The 8,430-nt window shown below is 41.2% G+C and overlaps 1 long non-coding RNA gene across 1 annotated transcript; it reads right to left on the reverse strand.

The window, feature by feature from the left end:
• Positions 1-876: 876 nt before the first annotated feature.
• On the reverse strand, positions 877-7,600 carry LOC129381811 (uncharacterized). The gene is made up of 3 exons (XR_008609947.2): positions 6,515-7,600; positions 5,378-5,458; positions 877-3,026 (listed from the first exon to the last, which is right to left on the reverse strand). It is a non-coding gene; the product is annotated as an uncharacterized lncRNA (long non-coding RNA).
• Between the last annotated feature and the right edge of the window lie 830 nt (positions 7,601-8,430).

An 8,430-nucleotide genomic window follows, 5' to 3' on the forward strand; every position in this document is an offset into this window, starting at 1 on the left:
CGAAGAGAAGCCGTGAAGAGTAAATTGAGAGCGACAGACGCAATAAAAAGAAATTAGAAATGACTATTGCTTATTTGATGGTGAAAAAAGCTGAGGCAACAGATGACATCACATACACTGTCAAACCAAACAGTATTCAAAAACTGCAAATGTTGCAGGTCCAAGTAGTTAATTGTGCTATTGCAGAAAAACTTTGAGCGCTTTCTTGAAATGCTTTCTTGTGTGCGTTTAGTGGTGGGCGGTGAAAGGCAAATTAGCAGTCTTTCAAATGTTTGAAATCACTGAAATGCGATTTGTTTTGTTTTCTTTTGTTTGCATTAAAGTTAACGGTGTTCTTGAACAAGTTATTGCCTGTCCAAACTACTACACACATTGCACGAGGTCCTTGAAGTTACTGTGTCGGGGCCTCGAAAGTCCTTGAAAACCATTGAATTTTTTTCTTCAATATTGCTACGAACCCAGTAGAACAACTGTCATGGAGTAAAAACCTTGGCTGAACAGGGGCTTATACGCAGAGCACAGGAAGACTAGAAATGCAGTAGTAGGCATGGAGGGCCCTGAAAAAAATGTGCCACATCCGCTTGTCTGCCTTATGTTTCTGCACCGACTGTCGCATTTTTAATAGAAGTGCACTTTCTGTTCTACTCCAATAAACGCAACATTACGAACTCCAGTGTGGGGCAGTCCTTCAGCCAGTGCAGAACTTTTTCTGTACATCCGAGTCAGCTCTGTCATTTTTCCAGCATTGTAGTACAAGATTTGTTAAACTGGTTTAGCAGAATATGAGCAGTATACTCTTAAATTAGCTGTTCATTTGTATGCACAAGTTCAGGTCCTCAGTTTGGTTGCATGACAAATTGCCATACCTCAATAGAGACAAGAAACAATTTTATTACAGTTTAATAAAATCCAAACAGTAATAATCACAACAATATAATGACATATATTTCTTTTGGTACGTATACAGCCCATGTCTTGGCAATGTATAAATTCAACTATACACCGCAAGTACTGTGTCCTGACCACTATTATTCACATGTGTAAAACCATCACAGCAATTCAACAAATATCACAGTAATTAGTGACATACACTTTGTAACTGCTTTACATGAGCATAATGCATACAAATGGTCCCTGTGTACCTACACATGACTAGTGCCACCCGAGTACTATTAGTCACAAGTGTAAAACCAACAAAGCAGTTCTTTAAAAAATATCACAGCGCTTAGTGACGTACATGCTGTAACTCCCTTGTAGAAACTTAATACAAACACGTGAGGACACAGAAAGCTAGCAGTGGGCATACATGGGAATATCACCGCCTCAATACTAATTCACAAGTGTAAAACCAACCAAGCAGTTCTTTAAAGAATATCACAATGCTTAGTGACATACATTTTCTAACTGGCTTATATAAGCTTTATACAAACATGAGAACATACACAAAGCTAGCGGTGCACCCGCATTGAAGTGCGGCCATCTGAACACGATTATTTGCAAGTGTAAGCTCAACAGAACAGTTCGTTATAGTGACGCACATTTTGTAACTGCCTTATACAAGCTTAGTGCAAGCACAAGAATGCAGAAAAATATAAATTAAAAACTTGCTCTATGCATACACAAACAGATCAACACAAATGGTAAACACCGCTTTGAAGACAAATGTGACTGTGGCAAAGCGCAGTGCTGTGCCGGTTGAAATTGCCACCCACAAAAGTATTGAGCAATGCTTAAACCACAGGCAATAAAGTGCTGAAAGACTGCGTCTCTAACGTAACTATTTTAATTCAAATTTCTTGAATATAGGGCTCGCTTGCAGATAAGGCATCTTATCCAACTGACCTGATTTTACACCTGCTACATGCATACAATGCACTCAGATATAACTGGTAATAATAATTATAAAAGGCATTTAAAAACTTGTAAGTATGATGAAGATGCATGACTAGAAAAGTTCTGTCCCCCTCGTACTTGTTAAAAAGGTGTAAGTTCGACACATGTTCTTTTTTTCCTCAATTTTTGCATTAATGGACAGCCGGGAACCTCGAACCGACACAAAAAAAAAAGATACTGCTATGTTAATAGTGTTATGAATAATTTTTTGTGAAAGCTTTTTTACAGACAAGTTGCAGTCTCGTTTCTGGAGGTTGAGCTGTATCTTGCGAAATAACTTGAAAAGTGGTCACATGGGAGCATGACACTATATCATAATGTTAGTTTCAGTTGACTCTCTTGCCCTACAAGTCGCTGCTCACTGTGGCCAGTGATGCAACAGCAGTGTCTGTGTGATTTTCATCAAACTTCTGTCCTATGCCATTCTTACCAGAGTTGGCGGCACATAGATACCCAAATTTCGATAGTGTTGCTTTCTCAGGTGGTTGCTTTTGATTTGCTTAATATCAGTTGGCACTTCAGCTGCATCAAACTTCTTTTTTACCTCTTCAACAACAACATCAACAACAATCACCTGTGTGGTCCTTCTAGTTGCCTACAAAGACCAGTCAATCTAGCAACAACACTGACAGTCTCTACTATCTTGATATGGGGGAGAGGTGTGTCCCACCATGTGTTCCACATTGTTGTCACTATGTGGGCTGGCTAGGGAGGCAACAACTGTAATATGTTTGCATTTGCATATATTAAAGTGATGCTTGTACTGTGTTATAACACCTAACTTAGTCTTGCACTTGCTGCACAATAACACTGGCTCACAGTCGTGGTGAAAAGCTTTTGTATGTTGAGCAAATGAGTTGTATCCACTACAAAAAAAGTCAGTGATAGCACACATGTTGCTCTACCAGGCCTGGTGTGGTTCCTTCTGACACTGCTGCTGATGCTGACGCGCTGCTGCTTGCCTCGTACACTGTTGCAGCTGCAGTAGACATGGCAGTCTCTGTATCTATTGCTGCCGTGTCATCTGTCATGGTAACTTCCAAGTGGTATCGGGCTCACTTCTGCAACAGAGATGTTCTTTGCCCCTTGAGGGCTCTCAAGATCAGGACCAATAATTTCGTAGGCATTGTCTCCTGCATCGAAGAACCAGTAAGAACAGCATGAATTAATAAACATAGCTCTAAAAAGTACGGACATCAAGACTTAACCACAAGCTTTGCACATAAGTGACCGGGCTTAATGAATAATACTTGCAGGAGGAGTTACACAATTGTTTGTGTATATTACAGTAAAGCCTCATCAGAAGATATTCAAGAGGCACGGGAAACATGTCTCTAGAAACCAAAAATTTTGCGACACTGAGGAGCCAGACTAGATCACTTTATTATGCATCATCACTAAAGTATGTTTTGATATATCTGAAGGAATAAATGCTCAGGGTGGCTTAAAGGGCCCCTAAACCACTTCTCGACATTTTTTGAACATTTCAAGTAAACACGCGTATCGAAATCAGAATGCCGTCACGATCGACGAAGCCAAATGCCAGAGTGCGTAGCACTGCCGGAGCACCACAATATGAAGAAAATGACCCCGTGCGCCTCTCTGGACCTATCCTGCACCCCCCAGTTTGTCCTGATGTCACCAGGCTGTCTCTGATGATGTCACCAGTTCCGGTGCTGTCGATTGGTTGAACGAAAGTGTACGACTGCCGGCAAGGCCTGCAAGCAAATACACACACTCCTTCTTCCTCGTCGCGTTGCGCGCGATGCCATTGTGGGCAGCCAATGGGGGCAAAGAACAGAAACGCCAACAGAAGGGTCTCCCTATCAGGCTCTTCAACACGAGTCACCATACAGTTCCGTTGTATTAGCGCCACCCCTCGCAGGACGACGGGCCAGCGCGGCAGCAATAGAGCTCGTTGGTGTTGGCCTGTCCCGTAACATTTGGAGGTGTACTAGGCAAGGAAAAGACGATACTGTCCATATGGCGTGTACCAGATGAAAGAGTAAAATGAGTGGGGAATACTTTTCGATAATCAAACACACGTAGCTCCACTATTACTGCACCGTTTCGAAAAATTCTCGTGGCTACCTGTTCATTGCCTTATTGTGTAGAACTGCAACACCGCAACTAAATTTCAACCTCGGTGTTTAGGGGCCCTTTAAAGAAGACATTCACAGCTTTTTAGTGACTGTAGATTGTGTTAGCTTCCTTCCCAACTTCTGGAATTTAAACACTTCACTTTGCAAGCCTTGTTGCTCGCAGTACCTTTGAGGTGCTCTTAGACGCTCGTCAGCTTCAACTGCCGACACTTTCTGCCCTGCACTGTCCTCGTTGCCCTCCTTTTCTGGTTCATGCTAAAAGAGACATGCGCGATTGACTTGTGTAAGGATTGCGTGATCTTTACGCCCTTCGGAGCACACAAGGTGCACAAAGTGAATGTGTCTGGGTTGTGTCCCTTCGAAGTAGTGAATACTTAAAAAGTCATCCTTAGTAACAAAGGTGTCTCTTGTATACAGTATTGTTAACGTAGCAAACATCGGAAAACCAACCAAACCATTTTCAGATGTCTCTTACAACCAAGTGCATCTTGTAATGAGATTCTACTGTACTGAATATTTTTCAACTATGGATCATCTGCATGTACATATAGTCACAAAGACGTGTGTAATGGCGAATCGGGAAACAGTTCGTACTCTTACTTTTCGTCCCTAACATAAGCAGCTGATAACAATATGATAAATAAGCAGGCAATGAGGCTAGAATGGAACATAATCCTTCAGCTCTAAACAGTTTTTTGGGCCCACATCATTCCCTCATATGACATATAGAAACAACTTGTTTGCAGTAATGGCTGCATGTGATCTGAGTTGATTGAAACAAACTATACGTAAGGTTGTCCTGTATGTAATTTTATCAGAGTGCTTTTTAGATGTCTTGCTGGTGATCCTGGCTGCGCGATGCTTCTCATGCTTTTTGGCACGATTCCTTTTTTTCCACTCCACTTTTGTTTCAGATTTTCTCCCCTTTCCCTTCCCCCTTGTGTAAAATAGCACACATGAAGTATCAAATCTGTTGAACTAACGTGTGTATCAAACCTGTTAACATGTGTGCTTCTCTGTGGTATGTGTTGTATTTTTGCACTGCACAATTCAATTCAAGATGAAAGATGGAACGTCCCTGCCTTTAGTTTACTTGTGTGTGTGTTTGTGTGTGTGTGTGTGTGTGTGTGTGTGTGTGTGCGTGTGTGTGTGTGTATATGTCTCTCTCATGTTTTGAAATATATGTACATTCAGGAGTGCCTGCATGCCCTTCTCTCCTGCTCCAGTGACGAAAAGGAGAGCCTGTTTATGTACCATAGTAAAAAATTCAAAGGTTTTCACTGTGCCCATTACATCCCTTATCATATGGATCTGTCACAATACAGAGTAGCAGTGGTCCATAATACTAGCCCATCCCAACATAATTATAAATTAACACATACCGACATGCTGCGAAACAGCTGTTGAAAAGCCGCTGGAGAAGGCAATTTCCGCAGCACTGCAGTGGTACAGCCGAGTTCCACCTGCATAGTGACAAATCCATATGCGTGTTAGCAACTCAGTTGCTGATGGTTTCATAAGCTTTACACTACACAATAAAGTAATCTAGACAACTTTGTTGGAACAAATGCACATAATTAGGACACCACTTAAACACTAACACGATTAATTGCCCCCAATCTCTCATTCACTAAGGGATAATACTACTGAAACATCGGTGGAGAGCTCAGATTAACACAGCCCATAAAGGACAAGCGTTCTTTGAGGAAAACAGCTATAACAGCGGTTAGTTTTCTTGATCATTTTATGTGGTAGCTTTGATTTAAATGTCAAGCAGTACTATAAAATACGAAGTGCCGCATTTCTAGCAGCAGAAGGCGTCGTCAGGCTCATGGTACAACAGATTTTTGCACTGTTTGTCAGTGAGCCGACACATACAAAGAAAACCGAATTCACACATACATATACAGTGTCAAGTGCACTTCTCCTTCTGAAAACGCAGCCACCAGTTCCAATGTTGCTGAAAGGAAAGGTTATATAAAGTGCGAGACTGCATGGAACTGCCACTTATGACTGTAAATGTATGGTCTGCTGATTGCAGAGGTAGTCACATGCTATTTCTAGTCTCTTTTAGAAGCATTACTAAAGAATAAATTAAAATCTATTCATAAGTCACGAATTTCATGCATCCACAGTTTGGCTAAATAACCTGTCAGAAAAAGACATGTTTACCTGGAATAGCAACCTTTTTTCCTGCTGCAAAACTTTCCTTCGAATTAATGAAATAACTTTACAGCGTCATAATGTGTTTCTCGCAACTACTTGCCGGCAGTGGCGAGTTAGTGTTTATATCCGACTCATTGGGCGACAATACTGCCAAACACAAATGCTTCACGAACACGAGAACACGTCCCTCGCAGAGAATAGCAACGATATATGCCTCTGTGAGACATGATCGCACCTTTGTGGTCAAAATGTGCATTAGAACGACATCACCATCTCATTAAAAAAAAAAAAAAGCCTCCGTACAAGGCAGCCGCCAACTGCATAATGTGAAATTGCAACTGATGTCCACTTACTGGTGGCCTGTGTTTTAGTCACTTTTGGCAGTTGACTGGGTGCTGAGAAATGCACGTCCTGGGTTGTCCCTGCAAAACATACAGGGTTATGTCAAATGTTGAAAATATATATATGCCGGCATTTCATCAGTCGCAAAACAAACGAGTAAACTAATAAACAACTGTAGTGTAAACAGAGTACACATCATAAGATAGGCTGTCAACTGTTAATGCATTACACAAAAAACCTAATGCATAGGAAAGACTATATGTATACACACGAAGCTGACACACAATTTAATTCGCTCTAGGTTTTTCCGTGCAGTATATTCAAATTATTATGTCTCGTGGTTAGAGCAAAATTAGTGTAAATTACGAACTAAATTATCTACCCTGGAAACTTCTTCAATATGCACATGTGCGCGCTTCGAACGAGTAGCGTTGTAAAATTTACGTACATGGCATTTAACGTATTTGCTGAACACGGATTTCCTTTGCCCTGTGTCGTGTACAGTGAGCTACATACATCTGCCCCCCCCCCCTTTTTGTACTAGCCATACTGCGTGCCACTGCACCTATACGCACGTCAATAAACCTCACGACACAGAAATAAAAAAGCGCCAATCACCCATACCTGCATGTTGTAGTGGGCCTAACCTAACCAAGCATGGGCTGTTGCTTTTTGTAGTAAACACAGGCACCGTGCTCATTGCAAGTATGTATCATGTCGCTAAGCAAATATGCAATTTCATTGTACCACTATTTTTTTATCACATGGATATATCTGTTGAGAGGCAAGACAAAAAGCAGTCACTTCTCAGAACTAATCAGCTTTCTTCAAACACATTTTTAACTTTTCAATGACACTTGCTGCTATGTGTTTGTCTCCAGAGAGCATACTTGATTTGACTTTCCAATCAGAGACATTACATAAATATACCATGTTAAGATGACTGCCTGGAGCACGTGAGAATTTTCATCTTCGTGTAACATACTGTATCTTGATTTTGTTGACATTTGGTCAAATGGTACACCCAATATACCCACATACTAGTTTTCTTGTCCAAATAACATGCCAATGTATTTTGATTTTTTGGCATTGGCTCCTCTGCACTACGTGAAGTCGCGCTGCACTGGCTCTTTCACATCCTCGTGTCCTTGCAGCTGCCTTCTTGCGTTATATAAAGCGGGTGCCTGAAAAATATCGTATGCAAAAGTCAACACAAGGGCATGGTGCAAAACAACATCAAGACAGTCAAGGCCATGGCAATAAAAAAGTCTTAGCTCTTAGTCTTCCTAGTGAAATGCATGCAAAACATCCAAATGACTGCAACAGTCAACTGCTAAACTAACTTCAATTTTTAGATTTAAGCAAAAAAACAAATAAACCACAGTTCATCCTTGTTTTTCATGAATGTTAGAATACTCCTGCTAATGAATAGAATATTGGTCATTTTCAGACGTCATAGGTCTGTCATGAGTCTGGTGTATCGCAAACACCACTTGTGACACATCCTAAGCACGTGCCCAGTGTGCCCCCCCCCCCCCCGCACCATCCCTGGTTGTGCCACTGCTGAAGCCATAATTTGAGGATTATAGCTGCAAACATGATGCTCAGTAGGGATGAAAATATTGTCCTTCAGCTCAATGGATGTATGAATGTGCCTATAAAAAAAAGCAACAAGGCTTGTTATGGCAAGCTTACCCACATTTCAATACTAACAAGTTCACTGCGGCCTGCATCTAAGCTTACTAAAAGGCATGAACTTATTTTCATGCATGAGGTGCGCAGTGGAGTTCATTTTTGACAGGCCCGATTACTGCTGCAGTTTGAAATCTAGCATTTTAGATTCTTGTAGGCATGTAAAAGTTGCAGTTAAACCGCAGTTATTAGTTTATTACACCAACCTATTGTTCTGTGTACGACAGACTGGTAA

Source organism: Dermacentor andersoni, chromosome 1, assembly GCF_023375885.2.
Source record: "Dermacentor andersoni chromosome 1, qqDerAnde1_hic_scaffold, whole genome shotgun sequence".
Lineage (NCBI taxonomy): Eukaryota > Metazoa > Arthropoda > Arachnida > Ixodida > Ixodidae > Dermacentor > Dermacentor andersoni.